The sequence below is a fragment of the Saimiri boliviensis genome, chromosome 15 (genome assembly GCF_048565385.1).
Source record: "Saimiri boliviensis isolate mSaiBol1 chromosome 15, mSaiBol1.pri, whole genome shotgun sequence".
Lineage (NCBI taxonomy): Eukaryota > Metazoa > Chordata > Mammalia > Primates > Cebidae > Saimiri > Saimiri boliviensis.
Genome location: NC_133463.1, coordinates 29,160,396 through 29,172,884, shown reverse-complemented (window position 1 = coordinate 29,172,884; position 12,489 = coordinate 29,160,396). Strand labels below are relative to the sequence as shown.

Genomic DNA, 12,489 nt, shown 5'->3' with positions numbered 1-12,489 from the left:
CAGGAGTTTAAGACCAGCCTGGCCATCATGGTGAAACCCCATCTTAAAAAAAAAAAGGGGCCGGGCGCGGTGGCTCAAGCCTGTAATCCCAGCACTTTGGGAGGCCGAGGCGGGTGGATCACGAGGTCAAGAGTTCGAGACCATTCTGGTCAACATAGTGAAACCCCGTCTCTACTAAAAATACAAAAATTAGCTGGGCATGGTGGCACGTGCCTGTAATCCCAGCTACTCAGGAGGCTGAGGCAGGAGAATTGCCTGAACCCAGGAGGCGGAGGTTGCGGTGAGCCGAGATCGCGCCATTGCACTCCAGCCTGGGTAACAAGAGCGAAACTCCGTCTCAAAAAAAAAAAAAAAAAAAAAAAAAAATTTACAGTGGAAATCTACCATAGTTAACAGAAATGCTATAAAGAAAAGACTTAAAGTAAACTTTATTGGTAACATGACAGGACCATTAAATTGAAAAGCGGAAGGCAAATGATGAAATTGCACTTAATTCTGAAGCAATTCAGATCCTATCATCCATACTCCTTTCTAATAAAATAAGTATTTACAGCATGGTTTCTTACACGTCTCCCTTACAAAAAGGCTAAGCACAATCATTTATACATTTTAGTTGGTTTTTAACATTTGGTCATAACTGATAAACAAGGTCACACGACTTTATCCTATCGAGTCTGTTGATCTGTATCAGAATACCTTATGCCAGAATCAGACAGTTCTAATACAGGATTTAAAAATCCATAGAGAAAAAGGCTATTGGTTGGTGGTGCAGCCAATGAGCTGGCCTGTTACTAGTCTGCAGTGTCCTGTGGTGTAGGGGAAGAGCTTTAGGCCTGGAAGCCCTGCGCCTCCGGTTGGGTTCAGCACGATGAGCTCCATCGGCACCGGGTATGACCTGTCAGCCTCTACATTCTCTCCTGACGGAAGAGTTTTTCAAGTTGAATATGCTATGAAGGCTGTGGAAAACAGTAGTACAGCTATTGGAATCAGATGTAAAGATGGTGTTGTCTTTGGGGTAGAAAAATTAGTCCTTTCTAAACTTTATGAAGAAGGTTCCAACAAACGACTTTTTAATGTTGATCGGCATGTTGGAATGGCAGTAGCAGGTTTGTTGGCAGATGCTCGTTCTTTAGCAGACATAGCGAGAGAAGAAGCTTCCAACTTTAGATCTAACTTTGGCTACAACATTCCACTAAAACATCTTGCAGACAGAGTGGCCATGTATGTGCATGCATATACACTCTACAGTGCTGTTAGACCTTTTGGCTGCAGTTTCATGTTAGGGTCTTACAGTGTAAATGACGGTGCACAACTCTACATGATTGACCCATCAGGTGTTTCATACGGTTATTGGGGTTGCGCCATCGGCAAAGCGAGGCAAGCTGCAAAGACGGAAATAGAGAAGCTTCAGATGAAAGGAATGACCTGCCGTGATATTGTTAAAGAAGTTGCAAAAATAATTTACATAGTACATGATGAAGTTAAGGATAAAGCTTTTGAACTAGAACTCAGCTGGGTTGGTGAATTAACTAATGGAAGACATGAAATTGTTCCAAAAGATATAAGGGAAGAAGCAGAGAAATATGCTAAGGAATCTCTGAAGGAAGAAGATGAATCAGATGATGATAATATGTAACATTTACTCCAGCATCTATTGTATTTTAAATTTCTCCTCCACTGTAACTATTTAGCCCTGTGGATTATAAATACTCACTGTCCAATTTTCATTAAATTTTTGTCTTATAAAAAAATAAAAAATAAAAATAAAAATCCAGAATACTCGGAATTTCCGTTATCATCCATTTCGGCACTAACAAAATCATTCTCCCACTCTAGCCCATTGGAATCATCAGAGGCTGATGTAGGATTACTTCCAGTCTTCTCGTTGCTATACTTAAGTGTGTGGGGAACACTTCCATGTGAGACCCCTAAAAGGCATGAGTCTCACTATACGGTGAGTTTGATCCCAAACACAGTTTCCTACTGGAGGCAGTCGAGCTATCCGGAAATATAGGAACTGAAAGATGAATGATCAGTTTCTAATATCAACCACAATATCATTTGGGCCTAAAACTATGCGTTGCTGCTAGACCGAGTGACCCCCTGCCGGCAACCGGTTCCTGCTTTTAACCTTTTTATGACTTTAAGAATAATCCTTAAACCTTACTTACCAGACTGCCTTGTACCCTAGATAATGGTTTAACTGTCAATATTTGCAAAGCAAAATGCCACCATAAGGGATGGCTTTGATTCCTGACTCAGAGATTCCTGAATGGGGAAATTGAGTTAAGTTGAGTCAGGAGTAGACAAAGGAGAATCTGGTTAAAAGATATTCTGATAAGCAAAACCAGAAAACCTTTTCACATCTCAGTTCTAAAACAAGATCAAACCGGAGATACCTGCAGCCAGGAGGAATAATGTCTGGATGCAAACATGCTTTGTGATTACAGGAAATTCTGTTACTTTTTACAACCACTGATTGTGTATCTGACTTTTCAATTGTATAGGCCATGTAAGGTATACATTTGCATTTCCTCTTGCAACCATTGTGTATCTGACTTCTCTATTGTATAGGCCATGTGAGGCATACATTTACATTCCTCTTACTATGACGTAAACCAGAGCAAAGAAAGTGTATTTATTCCTGGCCTTTGAAAAATAAAATTTGCTGTTTAGGCACAGCCTATCAGCCCTCCAGACGCCTCGCTTTCTCTCTCTCTGTCTTTATTATTTTCTCAGGCGCACTCCCTCTTCCAGGTATTGGGACCCTCTTGCAGGTCGAGAGACCCCCGGGCAGACGTGCCTACCTGTCCGGACGGTCCACGACATAAGTGCTGCCCGTAGAATGTCGTCCTCTGTTTTGGAACGTTCTCTCATCGGAAGCATTCTATTCCTTCCTTCCTTCTTCTTCCCACTCTAGATCTAAGGATGTGCTGTCGTCATTTCCACTAGTTGATTTAGTTTTGGTCATTAAATCACAACTGCTTTCTGTATTAGGCGTCCAAACTGTAGCATCTGATGAGAGTCTACTACTTCGAAAAACTTCATACTGTGACTTTGTATTTCCTCAACAAGATTCGAAGTCACCTTCTGGTCCTGAACTTTGATATTCTCCATTGTTGGAAGGATGCTATCGCTGCACAATTCTCTGCCTTTCTTGCTCCAAGAGCTTTCGCTGCTTTGCTGCCCTGGCTGCTTCAAGCTGTGCAGCGTATAAAGCTTCTTCTTCTAGTCTTAACTTCTCTTCCTGCAAGGCTCTTTTTGAATTTTCTTGTCAAGATCTTTCTGTTTTTCGGCAATAGAATCATAATGCCCTTCTCTTAGGGCAACAGTTTCTTCCTCTGTAAGAGGCCCATGACTGCTTCGTGGGTTCTCCCCTTCATCACTTTCTACCAGATTCTCAAACTCTGTCGTTAAGTGCTCACCTCTTGAGCAGGTTCTAAAATACTTGGATCCTCCGCCGCCGCCTACTCGCGGCAGCCGCCCCGCTTCCTTCCGTGGAGCAGCAGTTCCCCATCGCCGGCCGCCCAGGCGCCGCCGCCCCTCCTCCTCCTCCTGCTCAGTGCCGCAAACCCAGGCTCAGCAGCCGCAGCCGCGCGGCAAGAGCCGAGATGGCGTGCAGGGACCTCCCCCTCCTGAGTTCAAGCGATTCTCCTGCCTCAGCCTCCCAAGTAGCTGGAATTACAGGCATCCACCACCACGCCAGGCTAATGCTTGTATTTTTAGTAGAGATGGGGTTTCGCCATGTTGTCCAGGCTGGCCTCAAAGTCGGGACCTCAGGTGTTCTACCTGCCTTGGCTTCCCAAAGTGCTGGGATTACAGGCATGAGCCTGTAATCCCAACACTTCCTGTAATCCCAGCACTTTGGGAGGCCGAGATGGGTGGATCACCTGAGGTCAGGAGTTCAAGACCAGTCTGACCAACATGATGACTCTCCATCCCTACTAAATACAAAACAAATAAATAAATAGTCAATTGTGGTGGCACATACCTGTAATCCCAGCTACTTGGGAGACTGAGGCAGAGGTTGCAGTGAGTCATGATTACACCACTGCACTCCAGCCTGGGTAACAAGAGCAAAACTCTCTCTCCAATTAAAAAGAAAGAAAGAGGCTGGGCGCGGTGGCTCAAGCCTGTAATCCCAGCACTTTGGGAGGCCGAGGTGGGTGGATCATGAGGTCAAGAGATCGAGACCATCCTGGTCAACATGGTGAAACCCCGTCTCTACTAAAAATATAAAAAATTAGCGGGGCATGGTGGCGCGCGCCTGTAATCCCAGCTACTCAGGAGGCTGAGGCAGGAGAACTGCCTAAACCCAGGAGGCGGAGGTTGCGGTGAGCCGAGATCGCGCCATTGCACTCCAGCCTAGGTAACAAGAGCGAAACTCCGTCTCAAAAAAAAAAAAAAAAAAAAAAAAAAGGAAAGAAAGAAAGAAATGAGGGCTTATGTCCACCAAAACTCATTTACAGAATATCCATAGCAACTTAATTCATGATAGCTAAAAATGAGCCAGATGTCCAACAGCAATAGAATGGATAAATAAAATTGTGGCTACGTAATGTAATGGATTATTACACAGTAATGAAAAGTAACAGTCACTATCTGCAATAACATGGGTAAACCTCCCAGATATAAAAGAAGCCAGATGATCAAGAGATCTCATTAACTGAGTAAAGGAATCTATAAGAAGGTGTGACATGGTAAAAGCCCATAAAACTGCATACCTCAACCATACCTCGGCTTTCTGTTGAAACTGCTCTCTGTAACCCTAATGTGACAGGCAAGCAATCCAAACCCACGCCATCTTGGCCCCTGCAACTTGTAATAAGCAACTAAGGTCTATAATTTCCACCCTACCCAGGCAATGTGTAAACTAATGCTTATCTTGACTTCTGTGAAGCACTTAAGTAACAATTGGAATGTCCAAAGTCCCCTGGCCCTCGGAATGTCCAGAGCTCCTCACCCTCATCTCTGCCCAGGAGGTGATTTATGGAATCCACTGGCCCTCGGAATGTCTGAAGCCCCTCACTCTCACCCCCGAGGTGGTTTATGGACATGGAAGGTCTTGACACCCTCCTTTGGAGGGCCGTGGGTTGGAGAGACGTAAGTCCTCCGTGGCCACCAGCAATAAAGACCCTGCAATTTGGCATACTTTTGTCTTGGTGTTGACTTTCTTTTTTTTTTTTTTTTTTGAGACGGAGTTTCGCTCTTGTTACCCAGGCTGGAGTGCAATGGCGCGATCTCGGCTCACCGCAACCTCCGCCTCCTGGGTTCAGGCAATTCTCCTGCCTCAGCCTCCTGAGTAGCTGGGATTACAGGCACGCGCCACCATGCCCAGCTAATTTTTTGTATTTTTAGTATAGACGGGGTTTCACCATGTTGACCAGGATGGTCTCGATATCTCGACCTCGTGATCCACCCGCCTTGGCCTCCCAAAGTGCTGGGATTACAGGCTTGAGCCACCGCGCCCGGCCCTTGGTGTTGACTTTCTATGCTGGCTCCAGTACCACAAAGGGAAGCTACAGGAGTCCACTTAGATTTATGAAAATCATTAGGGATGCAGAGTGAGGTTTTTTTTTTTTTTTAATCAGGGTCTCACTCTGTCATTCAGGTAGGAGTGCAGTGGGACAATGTCGGCTCATTGCAGCCTCAACCCACACCCCCATCCCAAGACCCCTGGGCTCAATCAGTACTCCCCCCTCAGCCTCCCAAGTGACTGGACCAACAGACATGCACCACCAACCCAGCTAATTTTGTATATTTTTTGCAGAGACCAGAGCTCCCTATGCTGCTCAGGCTGGTCTCGAACTGCTGGCCTCAAGCAATCATCCTGCCTCAGCCTGTCAAAATGTTGTGAGCCACCCCACCTGGGCAGAGTGAGGATGTTTTTGAGGACTGTGGTAAACAGCCTTCTCATATTTACATCCTGTATAATCCTCTCCCTTTGAGCAAGGGCTGGACATAAGGACTATTGGAACTCTTTTCTTTCTTCCTTTCTTCCTTTCTTTCTTCTTTCTTTTCTTTTTCTTTCTTTTTTTTTTTTTTTTACAGAGTTTTGCCTTCTAGGCCAGGCTGAAGTGCAATGGTGTGATTTTGGCTCACTTCAACCTCCGCCTCCCACGTTCAAGTGAGTCTTCTGCCTCGATTTCCCAAGTAGTTGGGATTACAGGGGTGTTCCACTATGTCCAGCTAATTTTTGTATTTTTAGTTGAGATGGTGTTTCACCATATTGATCAGGCTGGTCTTAAACTCCTGACCTCAGGTGATCTATCTGCCTGGGCCTCCTAAAATTCTGGGATTACAGGTGTGAGCCATCATGCCTTGCTGGACCTAGGTGCTATTTTCTGAGTAGTAATAGAGTACATAAAAGTGATGGGATGTCATTTTTGGTATTAGGTTAGACAACATGGCTGCGATCTCTCCCTCATTTTCTTTTTCTTTCTCTTCCTCTTTCTCCTCCCTAGCCCTGGGGCAAGCCAGCTGCTTCTTATGAAGTGGACAGGAACTGAGGCCTCCAGCCAACAGACAGAGAGGACCTGAGGCCTGCCAGCAGCCATGGGAGTGAGTTTGAAAGAGGATTGTCAAGCCTTGAGGGAGGTGCAGCCTTGGCTGACAGCTTGATTGTATCCTCATAAGAGCCTGAGCCAGAGGACACAGGTAACCTCACCCAGACTCCTAGCCCATTGAAACTGTGAGGAAAGGCTGAGCGCGGTGGCTAATGCCTGTAATCCCAGCACTTTGGGAGGCCGAGGCGGGTGGATCACAAGGTCAAGAGATCGAGACCATCTTGGTCAACATGGTGAAACCCCGTCTCTACTAAAAATACAAAAAAAATAGCTGGGCATGGTGGTGCGTGCCTGTAATCCCAGCTACTCAGGAGGCTGAGGCAGGAGAATTGCCTGAACCCAGGAGGCGGAGGTTGCGGTGAGCCGAGATCGCGCCATTGCACTCCAGCCTGGGTAACAAGAGCGAAACTCCGTCTCAAAAAAAAAAAAAGAAAGAAAGAAAGAAAGAAAGAAACTGTGAGGAAAAAAAAAAAGCGTATTGTTTATTAAGCTGCTAAATTTGGGGAGATTTTTACCCAACAATAGGTAATGAAAACAAGGATATTGCTTATTACTCAAAATCACTATATAAAGCCCCTAAAAAATTGAAAGCTGCAACTAGGGAAACACAGAGTCTCCAAGAACACTGTGTTTCTTCTTAGAGACAGTGAGAAAAGCACATACATGTGTTTTCCTTTTAGTTTTGGCCACCAGGAAGCTCAGAGCCAAATGTATGACCCAATTTTAATAACTATGTAAGCTCCTATGACTTGATTATCTGTGTTCTTATTCCTGGCCTTTCATTTTATTCTGACTTTTCTCTCTCTCTCTTTTTTTTTTTTTTGTTTGTTTGTTTTTTTTTTGAGACGGAGTTTCGCTCTTGTTACCCAGGCTGGAGTGCAATGGCGCGATCTCGGCTCACCGCAACCTCCGCCTCCTGGGTTCAGGCAATTCTCCTGCCTCAGCCTCCTGAGTAGCTGGGATTACAGGCACGTGCCGCCATGCCCAGCTAATTTTTTGTATTTTTAGTAGAGACGGGGTTTCACCATGTTGACCAGGATGGTCTCGATCTCTCGACCTCGTGATCCACCCGCCTCGGCCTCCCAAAGTGCTGGGATTACAGGCTTGAGCCACCGCGCCCGGCCTCTCTTTTTTTTTTTTTGAAACAAGATGGAGTTTCGCTCTTGTTGCCCAGGCTGGAGTGTGGTGGCACGGCTCACTGAAAACTCCACTTCCCAGGTTCAAGGGATTCTCCTGCCTCAGCCTCCGGAGTAGTAGCTGGGATCACAGTCATGCGCCACCACACCTGGCTAATTTTGTATTTTTTGTAGAGACAGGATTTCTCCATGTTGGTCAAACTGGTCTTGAACTCCCAACCTCAGGTGATCTACCTGCCTCAGTCTCCCAACGTGCTGGGATTACAGGCATGAGCCTGTAATCCCAACACTTCCTGTAATCCCAGCACTTTGGGAGGCCGAGATGGGTGGATCACCTGAGGTCAGGAGTTCAAGACCAGTCTGACCAACATGATGACTCTCCATCCCTACTAAATACAAAACAAATAAATAAATAGTCAATTGTGGTGGCACATGCCTGTAATCCCAGCTACTTGGGAGACTGAGGCAGAGGTTGCAGTGAGTCATGATTACACCACTGCACTCCAGCCTGGGTAACAAGAGCAAAACTCTCTCTCCAATTAAAAAGAAAGAAAGAGGCTGGGCGCGGTGGCTCAAGCCTGTAATCCCAGCACTTTGGGAGGCCGAGGTGGGTGGATCATGAGGTCAAGAGATCGAGACCATCCTGGTCAACATGGTGAAACCCCGTCTCTACTAAAAATATAAAAAATTAGCGGGGCATGGTGGCGCGCGCCTGTAATCCCAGCTACTCAGGAGGCTGAGGCAGGAGAACTGCCTAAACCCAGGAGGCGGAGGTTGCGGTGAGCCGAGATCGCGCCATTGCACTCCAGCCTAGATAACAAGAGCGAAACTCCGTCTCAAAAAAAAAAAAAAAAAAAAAAAAAAGGAAAGAAAGAAAGAAATGAGGGCTTATGTCCACCAAAACTCATTTACAGAATATCCATAGCAACTTAATTCATGATAGCTAAAAATGAGCCAGATGTCCAACAGCAATAGAATGGATAAATAAAATTGTGGCTACGTAATGTAATGGATTATTACACAGTAATGAAAAGTAACAGTCACTATCTGCAATAACATGGGTAAACCTCCCAGATATAAAAGAAGCCAGATGATCAAGAGATCTCATTAACTGAGTAAAGGAATCTATAAGAAGGTGTGACATGGTAAAAGCCCATAAAACTGCATACCTCAACCATACCTCGGCTTTCTGTTGAAACTGCTCTCTGTAACCCTAATGTGACAGGCAAGCAATCCAAACCCACGCCATCTTGGCCCCTGCAACTTGTAATAAGCAACTAAGGTCTATAATTTCCACCCTACCCAGGCAATGTGTAAACTAATGCTTATCTTGACTTCTGTGAAGCACTTAAGTAACAATTGGAATGTCCAAAGTCCCCTGGCCCTCGGAATGTCCAGAGCTCCTCACCCTCATCTCTGCCCAGGAGGTGATTTATGGAATCCACTGGCCCTCGGAATGTCTGAAGCCCCTCACTCTCACCCCCGAGGTGGTTTATGGACATGGAAGGTCTTGACACCCTCCTTTGGAGGGCCGTGGGTTGGAGAGACGTAAGTCCTCCGTGGCCACCAGCAATAAAGACCCTGCAATTTGGCATACTTTTGTCTTGGTGTTGACTTTCTTTTTTTTTTTTTTTTTTGAGACGGAGTTTCGCTCTTGTTACCCAGGCTGGAGTGCAATGGCGCGATCTCGGCTCACCGCAACCTCCGCCTCCTGGGTTCAGGCAATTCTCCTGCCTCAGCCTCCTGAGTAGCTGGGATTACAGGCACGCGCCACCATGCCCAGCTAATTTTTTGTATTTTTAGTATAGACGGGGTTTCACCATGTTGACCAGGATGGTCTCGATATCTCGACCTCGTGATCCACCCGCCTTGGCCTCCCAAAGTGCTGGGATTACAGGCTTGAGCCACCGCGCCCGGCCCTTGGTGTTGACTTTCTATGCTGGCTCCAGTACCACAAAGGGAAGCTACAGGAGTCCACTTAGATTTATGAAAATCATTAGGGATGCAGAGTGAGGTTTTTTTTTTTTTTTAATCAGGGTCTCACTCTGTCATTCAGGTAGGAGTGCAGTGGGACAATGTCGGCTCATTGCAGCCTCAACCCACACCCCCATCCCAAGACCCCTGGGCTCAATCAGTACTCCCCCCTCAGCCTCCCAAGTGACTGGACCAACAGACATGCACCACCAACCCAGCTAATTTTGTATATTTTTTGCAGAGACCAGAGCTCCCTATGCTGCTCAGGCTGGTCTCGAACTGCTGGCCTCAAGCAATCATCCTGCCTCAGCCTGTCAAAATGTTGTGAGCCACCCCACCTGGGCAGAGTGAGGATGTTTTTGAGGACTGTGGTAAACAGCCTTCTCATATTTACATCCTGTATAATCCTCTCCCTTTGAGCAAGGGCTGGACATAAGGACTATTGGAACTCTTTTCTTTCTTCCTTTCTTCCTTTCTTTCTTCTTTCTTTTCTTTTTCTTTCTTTTTTTTTTTTTTTTACAGAGTTTTGCCTTCTAGGCCAGGCTGAAGTGCAATGGTGTGATTTTGGCTCACTTCAACCTCCGCCTCCCACGTTCAAGTGAGTCTTCTGCCTCGATTTCCCAAGTAGTTGGGATTACAGGGGTGTTCCACTATGTCCAGCTAATTTTTGTATTTTTAGTTGAGATGGTGTTTCACCATATTGATCAGGCTGGTCTTAAACTCCTGACCTCAGGTGATCTATCTGCCTGGGCCTCCTAAAATTCTGGGATTACAGGTGTGAGCCATCATGCCTTGCTGGACCTAGGTGCTATTTTCTGAGTAGTAATAGAGTACATAAAAGTGATGGGATGTCATTTTTGGTATTAGGTTAGACAACATGGCTGCGATCTCTCCCTCATTTTCTTTTTCTTTCTCTTCCTCTTTCTCCTCCCTAGCCCTGGGGCAAGCCAGCTGCTTCTTATGAAGTGGACAGGAACTGAGGCCTCCAGCCAACAGACAGAGAGGACCTGAGGCCTGCCAGCAGCCATGGGAGTGAGTTTGAAAGAGGATTGTCAAGCCTTGAGGGAGGTGCAGCCTTGGCTGACAGCTTGATTGTATCCTCATAAGAGCCTGAGCCAGAGGACACAGGTAACCTCACCCAGACTCCTAGCCCATTGAAACTGTGAGGAAAGGCTGAGCGCGGTGGCTAATGCCTGTAATCCCAGCACTTTGGGAGGCCGAGGCGGGTGGATCACAAGGTCAAGAGATCGAGACCATCTTGGTCAACATGGTGAAACCCCGTCTCTACTAAAAATACAAAAAAAATAGCTGGGCATGGTGGTGCGTGCCTGTAATCCCAGCTACTCAGGAGGCTGAGGCAGGAGAATTGCCTGAACCCAGGAGGCGGAGGTTGCGGTGAGCCGAGATCGCGCCATTGCACTCCAGCCTGGGTAACAAGAGCGAAACTCCGTCTCAAAAAAAAAAAAAGAAAGAAAGAAAGAAAGAAAGAAACTGTGAGGAAAAAAAAAAAGCGTATTGTTTATTAAGCTGCTAAATTTGGGGAGATTTTTACCCAACAATAGGTAATGAAAACAAGGATATTGCTTATTACTCAAAATCACTATATAAAGCCCCTAAAAAATTGAAAGCTGCAACTAGGGAAACACAGAGTCTCCAAGAACACTGTGTTTCTTCTTAGAGACAGTGAGAAAAGCACATACATGTGTTTTCCTTTTAGTTTTGGCCACCAGGAAGCTCAGAGCCAAATGTATGACCCAATTTTAATAACTATGTAAGCTCCTATGACTTGATTATCTGTGTTCTTATTCCTGGCCTTTCATTTTATTCTGACTTTTCTCTCTCTCTCTTTTTTTTTTTTTTGTTTGTTTGTTTTTTTTTTGAGACGGAGTTTCGCTCTTGTTACCCAGGCTGGAGTGCAATGGCGCGATCTCGGCTCACCGCAACCTCCGCCTCCTGGGTTCAGGCAATTCTCCTGCCTCAGCCTCCTGAGTAGCTGGGATTACAGGCACGTGCCGCCATGCCCAGCTAATTTTTTGTATTTTTAGTAGAGACGGGGTTTCACCATGTTGACCAGGATGGTCTCGATCTCTCGACCTCGTGATCCACCCGCCTCGGCCTCCCAAAGTGCTGGGATTACAGGCTTGAGCCACCGCGCCCGGCCTCTCTTTTTTTTTTTTTGAAACAAGATGGAGTTTCGCTCTTGTTGCCCAGGCTGGAGTGTGGTGGCACGGCTCACTGAAAACTCCACTTCCCAGGTTCAAGGGATTCTCCTGCCTCAGCCTCCGGAGTAGTAGCTGGGATCACAGTCATGCGCCACCACACCTGGCTAATTTTGTATTTTTTGTAGAGACAGGATTTCTCCATGTTGGTCAAACTGGTCTTGAACTCCCAACCTCAGGTGATCTACCTGCCTCAGTCTCCCAACGTGCTGGGATTACAGGCATGAGCCACGGCGCCTGGGCCTGACTTTTCCTTTTCTTTGTACTGATTTTATTAGCTCATCTATATTTTTCTATGTGATATGGATTATGGTGAGCCACCACAAATTCAGCTGACAAAGAAGCAAGGCATTAGTAAACTTTTTTTTTTTTTGAGACTCTCACTCTATGGCCCAGGATGGAGTGCAGTGGAGCGATCTCCGCTCACTGCAACCTCCGCCTCCCGGGTTCACGTGATTCTCGTGCCTCAGCCTCCCAGCTACTTAGCTGGGATTACAGGCACACAACACCATGCCTGGCTAATTTTTTATTTTATTTTATTTTATTTTTTAGCAGAGGCGGGGGTTTCACCATGTAGAACAGGCTAGTCTTGAA

General features: G+C 46.1%; 2 pseudogenes; one reads left to right on the top strand and one right to left on the bottom strand.

The window, feature by feature from the left end:
* The first annotated feature begins 782 nt into the window (after positions 1-782).
* LOC120362151 (proteasome subunit alpha type-3 pseudogene) lies at positions 783-1,770 on the top strand (annotated as a pseudogene).
* On the bottom strand, positions 1,745-4,804 carry LOC101052764 (AP-1 complex-associated regulatory protein pseudogene; annotated as a pseudogene).
* Between the last annotated feature and the right edge of the window lie 7,685 nt (positions 4,805-12,489).